This window comes from Excalfactoria chinensis, chromosome 2, assembly GCF_039878825.1.
Source record: "Excalfactoria chinensis isolate bCotChi1 chromosome 2, bCotChi1.hap2, whole genome shotgun sequence".
Taxonomy (NCBI): domain Eukaryota; kingdom Metazoa; phylum Chordata; class Aves; order Galliformes; family Phasianidae; genus Excalfactoria; species Excalfactoria chinensis.
In genome coordinates this window covers 3684583-3699600 of record NC_092826.1, presented here as the reverse complement: position 1 = coordinate 3699600, position 15018 = coordinate 3684583, and the positions used below count along the sequence as shown (strand labels likewise).

Sequence of the window (15018 nt, the reverse complement as noted above, 5' to 3'; positions counted from 1 at the left end):
TGTCAGAATTAAGAAACTAGTTATGCAAGTTAAAGAACAACTTTAAGTGTACTTATATATACTTGGCCAAGTCTTTGCTTTGGTGCTCAAAGAGGAGACAGATGTTACCTTAATATAGCGATGTACTTAAGTATAGAAAGCATGATACCTACTGAACTATAAGGCTATTAAAGGTGGGCATCAAACAAAAAGAATGAATGAATGTACTTTGAGCAACTAACATAGACCACAGTATAGCCTGGGTTGGAAGGGCCTTTTAAGTTCATCCAGTTCTAACCCCATGCTACAGGCCAGTACACCTTCCACTAGACCAAGCTGCCCCAAACTCCCCATATAGCCTGGCCTTGAATCCTGCCAGGGATGGGGCATCCACAGCTTCTCTGGGCAACCTGATCCAGTGCCAACTAGAAAAAGTACAGAAACAGAAGAACAAGAGCCTGAAGACACGAAAATAAGTCTGAAGGGCATGAAAACATTTTACTCATTTAAAACAAGTAAGACTTTTCAGTAGGATACAAATGCAAAAGCTGTTGAAAAGACAGTATTAAGTCACCTCTCCTTCCGAGAAGGGATTGGCTTAAACTGTCCAGGAGGATTACAGCATATTCTCCATATGCTATTTGTAAGAAAGACAGAGCAGGTTCACTCCTTCCTTACCACACTCAGTAATAACTTCCTTGTGGCTCTACAAGGTGAAGTTGCTCCTTGCAATCCTTATATATTCAGCTGTAAAGACAACTGCCAGTCACCTGCATGTGCAACACATCTAGGTGTTCATCTCGATACTTAACACAAGAATCATTCAGTTCCTGTAGCTTGTGAATAAGAAAGTACAGTTAGCACACAGCTAACAAAGATCTCAAAGTCGATGAAAGTTACTGGTCAGCACATGGAGGCATTTGACATTTTCCACGTTAGCCACTTGTCAAAGTGAGGGAAGCCCTCAGGGTGAAAGATTTCATGGCTGTTGAGGCTTGTTTTAACAAAAAGTAGCTTGTTCTCCTGGACTGTTCTACTTTGGCAGCTTTGCTAAGAACTCTGCTTAGTCATTTCAGTTTTCCAATTACCGTACTGGCTCATGTAATAAACTAATGTGTTTACTGTTTGAAAATCACCTGCCAGATTTTTGGGAGGACTGAAATTCGATTATAAAGCAATGTGCAGTTACACATAATACATATTTAAATGTTCTGGGCCCTCAGAGCCTAAATAGATTTGATATTGTTTAATGTTGCTTTGTATAGCAGCCAAAATTTAATAGAGAAAACAGGGGCATCACTTCCCTGTTATGTCCTTTAAGTGAAAGGCATTTATTATCCTGCATTACTGTAATAAGGATCTGCTCTTCCAGAAACAAACTTTAAAGGTAGACTTCCTTCCTTTAAGATATTTCAGGAAAAATAAGTGGGCAGACTGTTGACCAATGGAATCCTCTGGAAAAACATTAAGTCATCACAGATTGTAACGACCTGCTTTAAGAAATACATTTAAAAGAAACTTTAAGCCAGAAAATACACTTCCGAGTTGCAGTTCCACATTAAACAGACAGAAAATGTTACTGTGTCAGAACAGGCTGCCCAGGGAACTGGTGGAGTTGCCATCTCTGGGGGTTTCCACTGAGGGAAATCCACTGGGGGTTTGGCACTGAGGAACATGGCATAGTGGTGATGGGTTGGTGGATGAATGAGATGATCTCAGAGGCCTTCCCTGATCTTAATGGTTCTATGCCATTACTACCCTTAGCTTGCATCCTAGTTTCTAGTCTAGTGGTAGTAGAAACTAAGTTAATATAATTAGGATTGAGAATTAAGGGTAAGTTACTCATTAATTAGGGAAAAAAATAAGTAATGCTCTCAGTATGTGTGCTCTACTGGTGACCTTAAAGTAAATCCTGCAAGAGAATTCCTGTTGCACCTGTGAAGTTCTTCCTAATTCTCATGCTGTAGCTTGCACTTGCTGCAGGTGACCCAAAAGACTTCTTGCTATGGAACAATCTTGGCTCTCCTTCCTTTGAGGACCCAGACAATACATCCTTGTCTTACCACTCATACACAAAGCCTGGAGAAACAGAATGAATATAAAATGTGCCACTTTACTGATGAGAGAACACTTGTCCTATAATAAGCTTCAGTCAGACTGGAACCTTTACTCACAGGGAATGCAAAGTTTTGCTCATGTCATCAGCTTTCAAAAAACAGAACTGAAATTGAACACAAAGAAGTTTCACAGCTCCGGCGTGACATGTTGATTTCTGCTGATGAGTCCCCTCAACACAACCACAGACAGCAGTTTACTCCAAGGCAAACACTGGGTAACCCAACCAGCCAGCTGGGTAAGAGCTCAAGTTTGTGCTAGCAACTAGCACAAGTTCAGCAACATCTTTAGTTAGTACAGTTTTGTATGCCCTGGCTCCACCAAGGTATATAAAATTCCTTATAGGAGAGCGCAGACAGCTCTCCATATTCTGTCTATCACTCTCCCTCAAGATGTTCTAAAAGCCACTGATTCAGGACATGTCAGCTTTGAAACATTACTTAATTACCAGTGGCAGAGATGAAGCTCATCCTCCGCTCAGCTCCAGGAAGCTAACGTCAGCTGCTCAAGTCTAGAAGGAAGAGCACACTTCATTCATCACAACTGGATTGAGCTTAAAACCAGTTAAAAGTCAATTTGACAACTCTTTGTGACAAGCTGGTAAAAATCCTGTTTAACTTCCTAACTTGCTAACGTATTTTGGAGAATCATCCAGCCTGAGAAGACTTTGGCTTCCCTCTGAGCTTGTAAAGATCCAGAGGGGCAGAAGTTGCTCTGCAACTACATCCGTCACTGAGCTGTAGGACAACTGTGCTCAGCCTCTGGATGGCCAAAGGCTGAAGGAAGGAAACATGCACATTAATTACCAAGTTACAATAGCCACAGGGAAGAGAAATGCTGAGGTTAAAATCCACATGGACAGTTTTCCACTTGCTGGTTATTCTTTTATTACTGGAGATTTCAGTGGTGTGAAATACCAGACTGGAGCAGATTCCTCCCACTACCATTTGGTACAATTAAGCTTGTTTCAGTGGTGTTGTTAGTAGTACACTGACAGTCATCCTTTGAATCCCATTAGATTGGGAACAGTGACACCAGTCTGTCACGTTAAATGCACCCTCCCCACACACAGTGAGTGGTGCTGTTCATTTATTTGATCAGAAAAGCGACCCAGACTTACAGGTAGGTTCTCCCAGCAAAGAGAGGACGTGCCTAATTCTTAGAAGCATTTGAAGTACAGACCTACCATTGAACAACATGCTTACATATACATACTGCTTGAGATTCATTCATTGGTCTTTAAGCCTTCTCTTGACAACTTCCCATTCTTTCCCTCAAAATTGGGAGGGTGACAACATTGCAATAAGCTTAAACCCTTTTTGAGATGCAAAAACCACATTCATTTATGGTCTTGGTAGCTCACGAACAACTTGCAGACCTAGAATTTGTTCTATGAGGCCAACAAGCTCATAAGGAGTTCTGGACTCTTGCTTTATCAGATTATCAGAAACCTCAGTTCAGAGGTTTCCAGTCTTGGATTCCTGGTTGGCTTCAAATGGTTTTAAAAATAAACTTCAGTTGATTGAGAGCCAAAAGCTGGCCAATATTTCTAGCGTTATCTGAAAACATAACAGAGATAGTTATTTCATTCCTACACCAACAGTGAGCAAGAAAATGAAGCACAGTAAGGGCACTTACATAACCATACCAGGGAAGAACTAGATGGGATGCTGGACAGTCAAAGCAAAAATAAGGAGCAAGTTCTAATTTGATATTGGTCACTTGGCATTTTCCAAGCTGCAGATGGATCTGCAATATTAATGAACCAAACTGCCACTGGAGATAAACAGTGGTGTTGCTTTCATTTGCATAGTGCTTTCACCCTGAGCTCGCTAATTTGAACAGAGGAATAACCCCTAAAACTTGAAAGATCCATGCAGGTCATCAGGGACATGTTAATTAGTAGAATTCTAGTAGGCAGACTGAAGTTACAATCGCAATCAAAGCAGTTTATTGACAGTTAGGTTAAGGATCCTTTGAGACATTTAGAAATACCTCCAGGCTCCTTCCAGAGCCACCCAGAGAATGAGCCTGTTGACCCAATGCTTCAGAGAGAAGCTGAAGTTCAGGGAACAGTGTGGCTGTTATCACACCAATGTTAAATTTAGGCATTAATTACAATCAGTTACTCAGTAACCAGGCTTCACACAACACTGGAGCTGATTTCTTTAGGAAGTGTTAATTTAGGAGCATAGTTGATGAGAAAAAGTAACCTTGTAAGCATAGCTCAGGGAAATGCTATGCAGTGTTGGGCTACTGGAACAAGCTGAAAGTTTGTGGCACGATGAACCAATGGTTCAGCAGTTTGCTGTTAAGACAGTTTATTTATTTACACTAAATATATTTTCTTCCATCAAGTCACTTGTAAAGAGTTAAGGAACAAGAAAATCTGCTTGAGGAATACAGAGTCAAGTTTATACTCAACATCATGGAATCATTAAGGTCTTTCCCAGCCTTTATGATTCTATGATCCTCATATTCAGCCTCAGCAGGGTTGCACCAGGATTGCTGGGCCCAGTACTGGGCTCTTCAGCACAAGAGAGGTCTGGACATACTGAAGAGTCTAATGGAGCACCAGCAACACCATGATCAGACTGGATGTCAAGGACTTGTTGAAGGACATGTGAGGAACCTATAGGGACTTGTCCCAAAAACACACAACCCAGGCTCTGTGGTTAGCACAGCAGGCCCTATCAAAGGCTGGGGCCAGCTTTCATAACCCCAAGTCTCCAAAACAGCAAGCACAGGGATGTGGTTAAACAAAGGTCAAGCAGCCTATGGGTCACCATTCCTTAAGAACCCAGAGTTGCTGGCTCTATGAAGGCACTCATTCAGAAAGACTCCAGGTCAATCCTCCACCCACAGAACAAAGAACTAAAGATTCCATTGCTGGATCCCCAAGCAGTGACCACATGCACATACATACACCCTCCTCCCCACCTTTCTTTATTTCTTCACTTTTCCTATCTTTCTCTAATTTATCTCAGGATAGCTAATAGCAACTGGATACACCAAACTTTGTTGTGACATGCAACTTTCATGGTTACCCAATTTGCCTTGTCTAGCATTGTTTTCTCACTGGTTCCTCATAATGTCATCACTGTTTGCATAGTTCTTGCTGTTATCAGATTTACCCAACCTGTGGCTTTGCATAGCTCCTGCTGTTGTAGGATACTGAGGATAGTAAATTGAGTAAATTGATTATTTAATCTTGTTACATTCCCCGTGTTATTGCAGTGAATGAACCTGACTGCAGATCAGGGAAACCCCTCACACAGAGGGAATAAAAGACACTCACCTTCCTCGCAACCCACAGAGCGGGATGAGACACTGGAACATTCCTTCTGTGATAAGAGGCTGAGAGCTGGGACTGTTTATCCTAGAGAAGGAGGCTTAGGGGGAAAAAAAGAAATCAGAGGACCAAACCCAACTCTTGGCAGGTTTGCCCAGTGCCAGGCAAGGAGGCAATAGGAACAAACTGGAACACAGGAGATTCTCTCTGTACATCAGGAATCATTTCTGTACTATACCAAGTATTGGCTGCCTAAAGAGCATCCACCATACAGCTGTATATTGAGGTTTTTGAACAGACCACCACTGGATGAACACTAATTGGAGGGGCAATATGAAAGCAAAGCGGCAAAAAGAGCAGCTAAACCGAGGGCCTGCAATAACTGTATGAGTATGAAGGGTATACAGGTAACTGACTGGTCTTTTTTTTAGCTTTGACGACCAACATGAGCAACAGTCTGAGCCACACATTGGAAACAATCAGGTAACTCCTGCACCAAGAAGCCTAAGCCTTCTCCCTCTCTACACAGAAGTCCTAAGCAGAACAAGAGCCAAGAAAAAGGGCAAGAACAAATGTACATCAAGAGCTGACTCCCCCAAATAAGTTTCAGACAGCAAACAGGACATATGTACTGGATATGTTAGCAGTGAAGCCGATTGCACATTTGTTTTGGGTTATTTTTTTTTTGAACCCTTGGGAATTAGCTGGCTGGCCACGCTACTCCAAGGAGCAATAGTTCAAACTGCCAAATCACTCCTGTGGGAATTCCTAGCGCCAGACTGCACAGGCCAGTGTACTTGCCCTTATGAAAGGGGAGGAGGATTTTTACCCTACATGCATGCCTTCTCACAAAAAAACAGCCCCAAAACATCTCACAACCTCAAATCTGTTACCTGGAAGCAAAGATTCAGGACTGAGGCTTCTCTGACATTCCTTTCCTCCTATCTCTAGTCCCAGATGATCATAGGTAAGTTGTAGGTGAAACAGCATTCAGATCAAGTTTTATTCTCAAAGACTGCTTATTGCATATAAGTGATGACAGGAAACACTCTGCAGGCAACACTTGCTGGGTTAAGCCACCAATTTCTGGATGCAGTCCAGGAAGAGCGATCATATATTCAAGGACAGAATGCAGAAGATAAGCATGACATGCTTTTGTCAAAGAGCATTCTGGGTTCAGCCCCCAGTTAGATCATTTATTTATCTGGCACTGAAGGGTGATAATGGCTTGTTTTCAAGTCTCCAAAATAAATGAACTATTCTGCAAGCAGAAGTAGTGCAGGCCAGCCAGCAGAGGAGAGAAAATATGCAGGGTCAGCATAACACTGGTTTCAGTTTCAGCTACGAAAACATTAGAGCTCTCATTTAAAACAAGATGAGGAAGCTAGGTTCTCTCTCTGCTCTAAGATTACCAGCTTTGCCCTCTCTACAACACTGCCAATGCTCACTGCAAACATCACTTACTCAGACAACCTGGGGTAATGCTTTCCTGTATCTGTTGCTGCTTACAAACAACTGATATTTAAGAGCATCTTCACTTTGCTCCTCAGGGCCAACAAGTTTTGTCTGCCTCCTCCCCACTGCCTTGCTACAGGAGTAGCAACAAAGGGCCATCAGTTTCAGTTCTGCAATGAGCACAGGTCTCACTCTACTGCAGACCCCAAGTCTGAGATTTATGCTTGAGTAAACCACATGCCAGTGAGAGCTAACCTAAGATCAGAAGCAGCTCCCGTGCCAAACCAAATTATTACCAAATGAGAGCCTCGTGTCCCACAGCTTGCCAGCATCCCTTGCCAAAAGTTTGATGAGAAAACCTGGCTGCTTACCCCAAGTTGTTACAATGCAGTATGCCAGTTGCAAGTCTAATTGACTTTACAGCACATGGAAATACCAACACTCAGGGCCTTTAGCTAAGCTCCCATGTGCCAGTTTCCCTAAGATGGTAGTTCACAACACACAAACTACCCGGTGACTGCCATGCACTGCACCACTGCTGAGATGCCTACAGATCAGCTTTTAACTTGAGACAAGTCCTGTGTCCTGCAGCTGTTGGAGGTCTACGTTTAATAGTAATAACTCAGCTTTTTAATGCCGAGTACCTTATTCCACCCAGAAGATCGAGCTATCATACAGAAGCATAACAAAGCCACTTTATTCAGGTATCAACTATTCAGTACTAAGATCCAACAGACATGCAGCCCTAGCTGGAGGACACAATATTTTCCACCATCTGAAGTTCTGGGTGGTTACTAAACATACTCCGAGCAGGGCTGTGACCCAAATGCACGATGTGTGGGTAGCTGATAAGCTGCAGACTGTAGAACAGTCATCTGACCAGCAGTAGCTCACTGCAAGCACATAAAGTCTTCAGCTCACAACACAGACCTCCACAGCTTAATTCAGCCTCCTTCCAACATTGGTTTGGGACTGTCCAGGGTAGTCCATATGGAAGGCAGTTCTCAGAGGGAAGCACCAGTGTCAAGCTCCACACACGATGTCCTGGCAACAAACATCCTGCTTCAATTTGCTGGAAGCTGGGTTTGCCAGAATCATTTCTATTTTGTGCCTCTGCTTGGTGAGTTACATACATTGCTCTGTTAGGAAATTTACTGGATTTGTTAAAACAGTTTACTAGGTGGGAGTAACACTGCTTAAGAGTTCAGTTTCAAACACTGTTTAATGCTGGTACATTAAGCAAAACATTAACCATTGCACTCTGGATCCCCATTTCTGCATGGAAGTGGTTTAATACATCTGACAGCAAGTTGTGTGTGGAAGGACTGGGAGCTGTAGCAGAATAATTATCAGTTTAACCCTTCTCTAAAGGAAAGAGCACTATAGAAGGCTATGCCATTGCCAGAATAGATCTGATTAATCTTATGCCTATAGCTGGAATAGGTCACAGCATGGGATCTTGCACAAGAATGACCCCTGCAAGACCCACATGCAGCACAGTGCAGTTTTTCATGCTACCAGTTACTCCACAAGCTGCTAAAGCTTCCCCCTCTACCACTCAACAGCCTCACCACATCCACAGCAGTGTTCTTGGCTGATCAGCTGGGAAGTCCCACTCCAACCCGAGTCACTGTGCCTCCTTTCCACATGCTTTCACACCAACCATCCAGTTACACTGACTCTGAACTGCAAGTGAAGCTTGTTTGTCTGAAGCATGACAACACCACTGCACGTGCACTGTTGCTCAACAGACATTGCTTGATAAATATGATGTGAGGATTCCAGGGTAGCCTTGAAATAACAGAAGAGGTACAGACTGTTAGCTAAGCTCAGAAAACTGCCAGCTGCAGCTCCTTGTGACGAGAGATGTGAAGGATCTCACTGCTTCCAGCCAGCATGGAAGTAGAGGGGCAGCAGTACATGCAGGAATTGCAGCATGGAGTCACGTGTATATCATAGTATATCATAGGCAGGATTTAAAGCTTAATCTAGGCAAAAAAAATTAAGCACTAGTGTCTAAAAGCTGGTTATTGCTCAGTGCCTGCTGAAGGTACTGCTGGCAGGTCAGCTCCCACCTAAGCATTAACAAGATGCCTCTCAAAGCAACATGCTTTCTAGGCTGCTCCACTGACAGCACACTTTAATAGCAAGGTTTTTTCTCCTCCCCTTCCAACCAGTTTCCCTAGTGAAATGCTACCTAACATTTGTATTCTCATAAATTATGACCCATTCATACAGAGGTAGAGCCCTACACATCCCAGCCTCAGCAGACGAGCAGAGCTGTATTGAATTACCAAGCCCTAACTTCCTAACTGTCAGTGAAGCCAAGACTGGAGTGAGTTTAAAGGTAATTAACCTGAGGTCACAGCCCTACAAGATGCATCCAAACTCAGCTTTCTCTAAGCTTGTCAGAGCCCGAACAAGAATAAAGGCAGTAGCCAATATGAAGTGTTTTCTGGGGCAACACTTTCGCTTTGGTGCACTTTCACACCACCAACCAAGGCCATCTGCAAAAGAGATCCTCCCATATACTACTGCACTGCTTTAAGTTGACAAGTGTGAAGTGTACACTAGATGATTTAGAACACATCTCAGCTCTGTGTTTTGCATTGGAGTGCAAGCAGTCCCCATAGCATCCAAACAAGATCACAGCAGCAGATAGTGCTCATTCCTCCAACTCCCAAGAAGCAGCAGGCTCCTGCAGGAGTTCATGCGTTATGCAAGAAGGTTATCTCCAAAAACATACGCTCTCAATTTTACTGGAAATGCCTCAGCTATATGGATATATATATATTTGAGCAAGGAAAGGGTGGCAGTATTCATAGGGAGCCAACTCGCATAAATTGGTCTCCAGTATTACAGTGGAAATAGATGTTCCACAGATCCCATTCATCACTGAAGTCAAACCAGGCATTCAGGGCAGTTATTTTGTCATGAGAACTATCTCACTGATACAGAAATAAAGCCCTCAAGAGAGGCATGCCACTGTAAGCTGCCGCTGCCTCTTACAGACAGACCCACAGATGCTTTCAGACACCTCCAAGCGATTACAGGATGCACTTTCAGCAGCTTAAGGTACCGTTACCTTGTGGCAAAGAAAACCCAACCCACCCAACACCTCTGGAAGTGTTTACAGCCGGAGTGCCAACTAAATACCTTTATCTCTTATCTGAAACCACTTTTCCTTATTTAGGAGGGGAACATTTAGGCCTGTTGAACATTTCACCAACTCAGTATAATCATTAAACAAACTAAACGAGGAAGACCTTATCTTTTGCAATAATGTTGGGGGGGGGAGGGAAACAACCCAGCACACAAGCTTTGCAGGTCCTGCATTTAAACAGAAGCATCACAGCAATCACATCAGCAACCACTCCTGCCAAGCATTTACAGAATAGCTCAAGCTCTACAGGCAAGCAGCAAGCATTCACCAGCGCTTTCTTTGACCTCAAGCACCAGCTCGAGCCATATTTCATTAAATATTTTAGTAGCACTGTCTGAACCAAGGCAGCAAAACATGACGCAGATCACGCTGGAGCAGGTTTTACTTTGCAGAGCAGCAAGGATACACACTGTAACAGTGATTTCTCCTCCTGAATTCTCAGAAGGCTGCAGTTATCCCTGTGTGCGCTCCACTTTCAGCGCTGCCTACCATTGCGGCTTCACATCTTGCAGTAGGAGGAGAAATTGCCTCCTCTATCCAATACTCAGCATCCTGCAATGTTTTTTTTCTAGCCCTTCCCATTTGCCATTAGCTGCAATAGCCAACTCCAGCAACATTAACTCACTCCCTGCATCCTGGAGTCCTGGCTAGGTCTTTCCTTGACCCTTCCTTTTCTTCCTCCATTTATGAAGACCGCAGCATGCCAACCTTTAAAGGACCTGCTACATTGGAACACTGTCCCAACAGGAGAGTCATTTTCAAGGTCAAAAGCAGCTCCTACACCTGTTAGATGTGCTAAGTGCAGGCATCTCAGAGCTGCAACTCCCTGGTAATGTGATCTTAAAGAAAGCTACAGCTTCCAGGGGAGATTTATAAGAGTTCAGTGCTAAATCATTTCTTCTTCTTCTTCCTCCCCCCCCACCGTACCAAACTAGGTGAGATGAGACTCCATTGTTTTATGGCACACACAGCGATCAGGTTACAGATTAAACATGGAATTATTCAAATGGCAGACTATTTAAGTTTAATAGTCTAGAAAACTAAACAGACTTCCATTTTCAGGCCCTTTCTCAAGACCTTTTCCAGCAGAACCCCAGAGGAGCCACCTTTCTCACCCCATCCTTACCTCATTCGGACTCAATGCTGTACCCCAGAAATACCACCTCAGCCTCTCCAACCCCACCTCACTCACTTTACCACCCACTGCTCATACTCCCAAGTTCCTCTTCCAGTCTCTATCTTCTTCAGCCAGAGTTCACCCCTTCTCCACCTCCATTTCCATTTCTCCCTCACCGCCCTCATCCTAAATCATCACACAACAGCTTCTCACCCTTCTTCACCTTCATGGTACCATACTTGCCCTCTTCCCAGCCTCACACTTTTCACCTTTGCAACTGTGTACAGGAGATGCGTCTCCCTCACTTCGTAACTCCCAACCCCTTCTGACCTTCATGGTCCCTATCTCCCTCACCTCAAATCCTCACTCTGCCTTCCTCACCTTCACAACACTCCATCCCTCTACCTGCAGCTCATCAACTCTTCCTTACCTTCATGATTCCATACCTCTTTCATCAGATCCTACATCACAGCTCCCTCTGCATCTCTGTAGTTCCATAGCTTTACGACCCCGAATCCTCACCCTGCATCCACGGTCTTCATAGCCCCACATCTTCCCAACCCACCCTGACCTCCATGGTCCCATTTCTTTCATCCCCAGTCCTCACTCCACATTCATCACCTTCTCAACCCCACACCTCCTTCACCCTAACTAATCTCCCCAGCTTTTCCCATCACTTTCATGGTTCTATATCTCAGTCATCCCAACCCCTCACTCTACCACCCTACATCTCCCTCACCCTATGCATTCTTAACCCCCCCCCCGACCTTCACAGCATCTTATCTCCCTATCCAAAATCCTCACCCCACAGCTCCCCACAGTCCTTCCTCACCTTCTCACTCCATCCTTTTCACAACTCTGAATCCCTCACCCTAAATCTCCCATAACCCTTCCAGACCTTCACGGTCCCACATAACCTTCACCTAAAACCCTCACTCCACCTTTATAACACCACATCCCTCACCCCACAGCTCTTCCTCATCGACATAGTTCCATACCTTCCTCACCCCATCTTCGCAGCCCAAGCTCTCAACAACCTTTCCTGACCTTCATGGGCCCATATGTCACCCCACATTTCCATCATTCTGCCTTCATGACCCTATATATTTCTAACCCTAAGTTCCCCCAATCTTTCTTTACCTTCACAGTTCCACATCATACTCACCCCTGTGAGTCACCCCACATTCACAACCTTAAATCACTTCCAATGCCTCCCTAACCCTTCATGGCCTTCACAATGCCTTATTTCCCACACCTTAAACCTGCACCTCACAGCTCCCCAGCCCTTCCTCATCTCTATAGCCCCATCATCACCCCAAATCCTCATATCACAACCCCAACCAACATCCCCTTCACCCTAAATCCCAACCCTTCCCCACCTTCATGGTTTCATCACCACCCAGACAAGTCCACCTTCACAGCCCCACATCTCCCTCAGCCCAGATCTCACCAACCCCTCCTGACCTTCACGGTCCCACATCTCCCTCACCCACCTTCTTAACCCTCCAGTTCTCTCACCCTTCCCCACCTTCACAGCCCCTCAAACCCTCACATCTCCTTCACAACCTCCCCAGCTCTTCCCTTCATCTTCACCATCATCCCCCTCATCCGATCCTTTCCCCACAGTTCCCTTCTCCACTTCCAGACTCCTCCATCTTCCTCAGCTAAAATCCTCACCTTCACAACCCCCCCCCCCCCCCAACAACACCTAAACCTCCCCAACCCTCACACACCTTCACAGTTCCATATCAGCCATCCCAACGCCCCACTCCACCTCTATAATCCCACACCTCCCTCACCTTCACCCTCCCCCACCAGCCTTCCAGCTCTCCCCTCACAGTCCCCTACACTCAGCCTCCCCTCCCCCCCCCCCCACCCACCTCCCTCTTACCTTCCCCCGGGTCTCCCCCTGCACCCGGGACCTGCTCCGTGCGACGGGGGGAGGCTGCGACGGTGCCGTGAGGTACCCGCTGTGATCAGCGGGAGGGGTGGGGGGGGGGAAAAGGAGAAGGGAAGGGTGAACACACTCACGGCGGCACAAGCGCGGCGAGCGGCACCGGGCACCAGCGGCCGCTTTATACCGGGCTCCTCGGAAACCCGCTCCCGCTTCCGCTTCCGCCCCCTTCACGCCCCCACCCCTGCACTTGGGGGGGTCATGAATATGCAATAAAGGGGGCGTGGCCAGAGGGTTCCAGGGTTGGGGGGAAGGGGAGTGGGGGGGGCGTTGCTATGGAGACGGGAGGGCGGGCTACGGGGGCGACCGGCGTCCCCCCTCAGGGGCGGAGGGTCGTTGGCTCCTGTGGGAGGTGCGGCAGCAGGTGGACGGCGGAGGGACGGCGGGCATGGCGGCTGCTGCTGTTGGGGCTGCGGGCTTCAGAGAGAGCCTGAGCGAGCGACGGGCCAGCAGGCCCGGCCTTGGTTTATACAGAAAAGCCGCACGAATCGTGCTTTGGAAGCTCAAGCGTTGTATTACCTGAGCAACCATCGGTTACCACACAGCAGGCGCTGGGCTGGGCACCGTCCTGCTCCACATTGCCGACGTTTATCATGAGGAGAAAAGTCTCTTTGCTGAAGTTCCCTCCGCTCTGTGGGACCCACATGCTAACCTGCCCTAAAACTGCTTTTTAAAACCACATTTTTAATATAATCACAGATATATATACATGTATATAATCTGAATTACTTCAGTCCCCCGGCCTTAATAGCTCTGATTTTCATTACTTACACAAACGGGACGTTGTGAGGTAGCGTGTGAGCAGCCTGTCAAATGCACATTATATTGCATAAATGCACATCATATTGCATAAGTGTAATTGTTTTCTGTTCCTTGACACGCTGTTAAGTATATGTTCCAAAACAATTTCCCCCCCCCCCCTCTTGTGAACTTCTTTCCCTGCAGATCATGAATAATAAGCCACAAAGCATCGCAGGCTTTGGGGAGAGTGAGAAAGGAAACCCCACAGAAGGCAAAATGAACTGCTGTGTGCATCCATGCACTGTTACAGGGCAGTATTAACTTTGAGCCTGACAAAAACACCGTGATTGCATCTCCCAAAGAATAAAAAAACACAAAATCCAGCACTATTCTGTTTATAGAATGTGACTTTCAATGTGTTTTTAGACTAATTCAGACCAAGATTTAGACTAATTCAGACTTGGTAGCTGGCGTGACCACAGTGATACGCAGCTCGCTGCATTAACGATTACTGAGGACTCACAAAGCCAAAGAAAGGGTTGTTCTTTTAGCATATTACCGATGTTTATAAATGCTATAATGACGGCACCACCTCACGCTGTGCAGCTACACCTTCTGAAATGTGCTTTTTTGTTCCCCGTAAACCGTGGCAACCCAAGGCTACGCGATATTTAGACGCCTCACATTAAGATACCATTTTACTGTTCTTTTCTTGCCTGCCGCTGAGGTGAAACTTGCTCCTTACCTTGCCCTGACGTTTCAGACTTGTTCAGGCTATGGCCAGACGTGTTCAGACCTGTCCAGATATTTCTCCATTTTATTTCCTTGTGATTTTCACTTGAGCGTTGTTAACTCTCAGCCACTCGCTGAGCTGAGAGCCAGAGAGGGTAATTTTCCATAAAGCAAACATTTTTTCTTCTAAAAAACACACACGCATATATATCCAAATTGTTATAAAGAGAGTGAAGGGATGGAAAAAAAGAAATCCGAGGAAGCAGACCCACCTCTTCCCACTAAGGCTCTTGTTCAACTCCCAAATATTTAATCCATAATAAATAAACACATCCTCCAGTCTTGGCAGAGGAGAAATGAAATGAGATCTGTGGATGTGCGCTGGACACGACTGTCAAGACACGGAGCTGTGGTCCAGGAGTGTGCTGCTTTTGTGCAGGAGAGGGACTGATGTTTGTGGGAATGTGAGA

At 45.5% G+C, this 15018-nt stretch overlaps 1 protein-coding gene across 2 annotated transcripts in view; it reads right to left on the bottom strand.

The window, feature by feature from the left end:
- The window catches only part of SLC45A4 (solute carrier family 45 member 4), a 68305-nt gene that overhangs the window by 36887 nt on the left and 16400 nt on the right, over positions 1-15018 (bottom strand). The window contains exon 1 of one of the 2 annotated variants that reach the window (XM_072327936.1): positions 13013-13220. The exons of the other annotated variant lie outside the window; for it this stretch is intronic. The gene's annotated coding sequence lies outside the window, so the exon portion shown is untranslated. Of the gene's footprint in view, positions 1-13012; positions 13221-15018 lie in introns of those variants that run through there. 2 annotated transcript variants of the gene reach the window in all.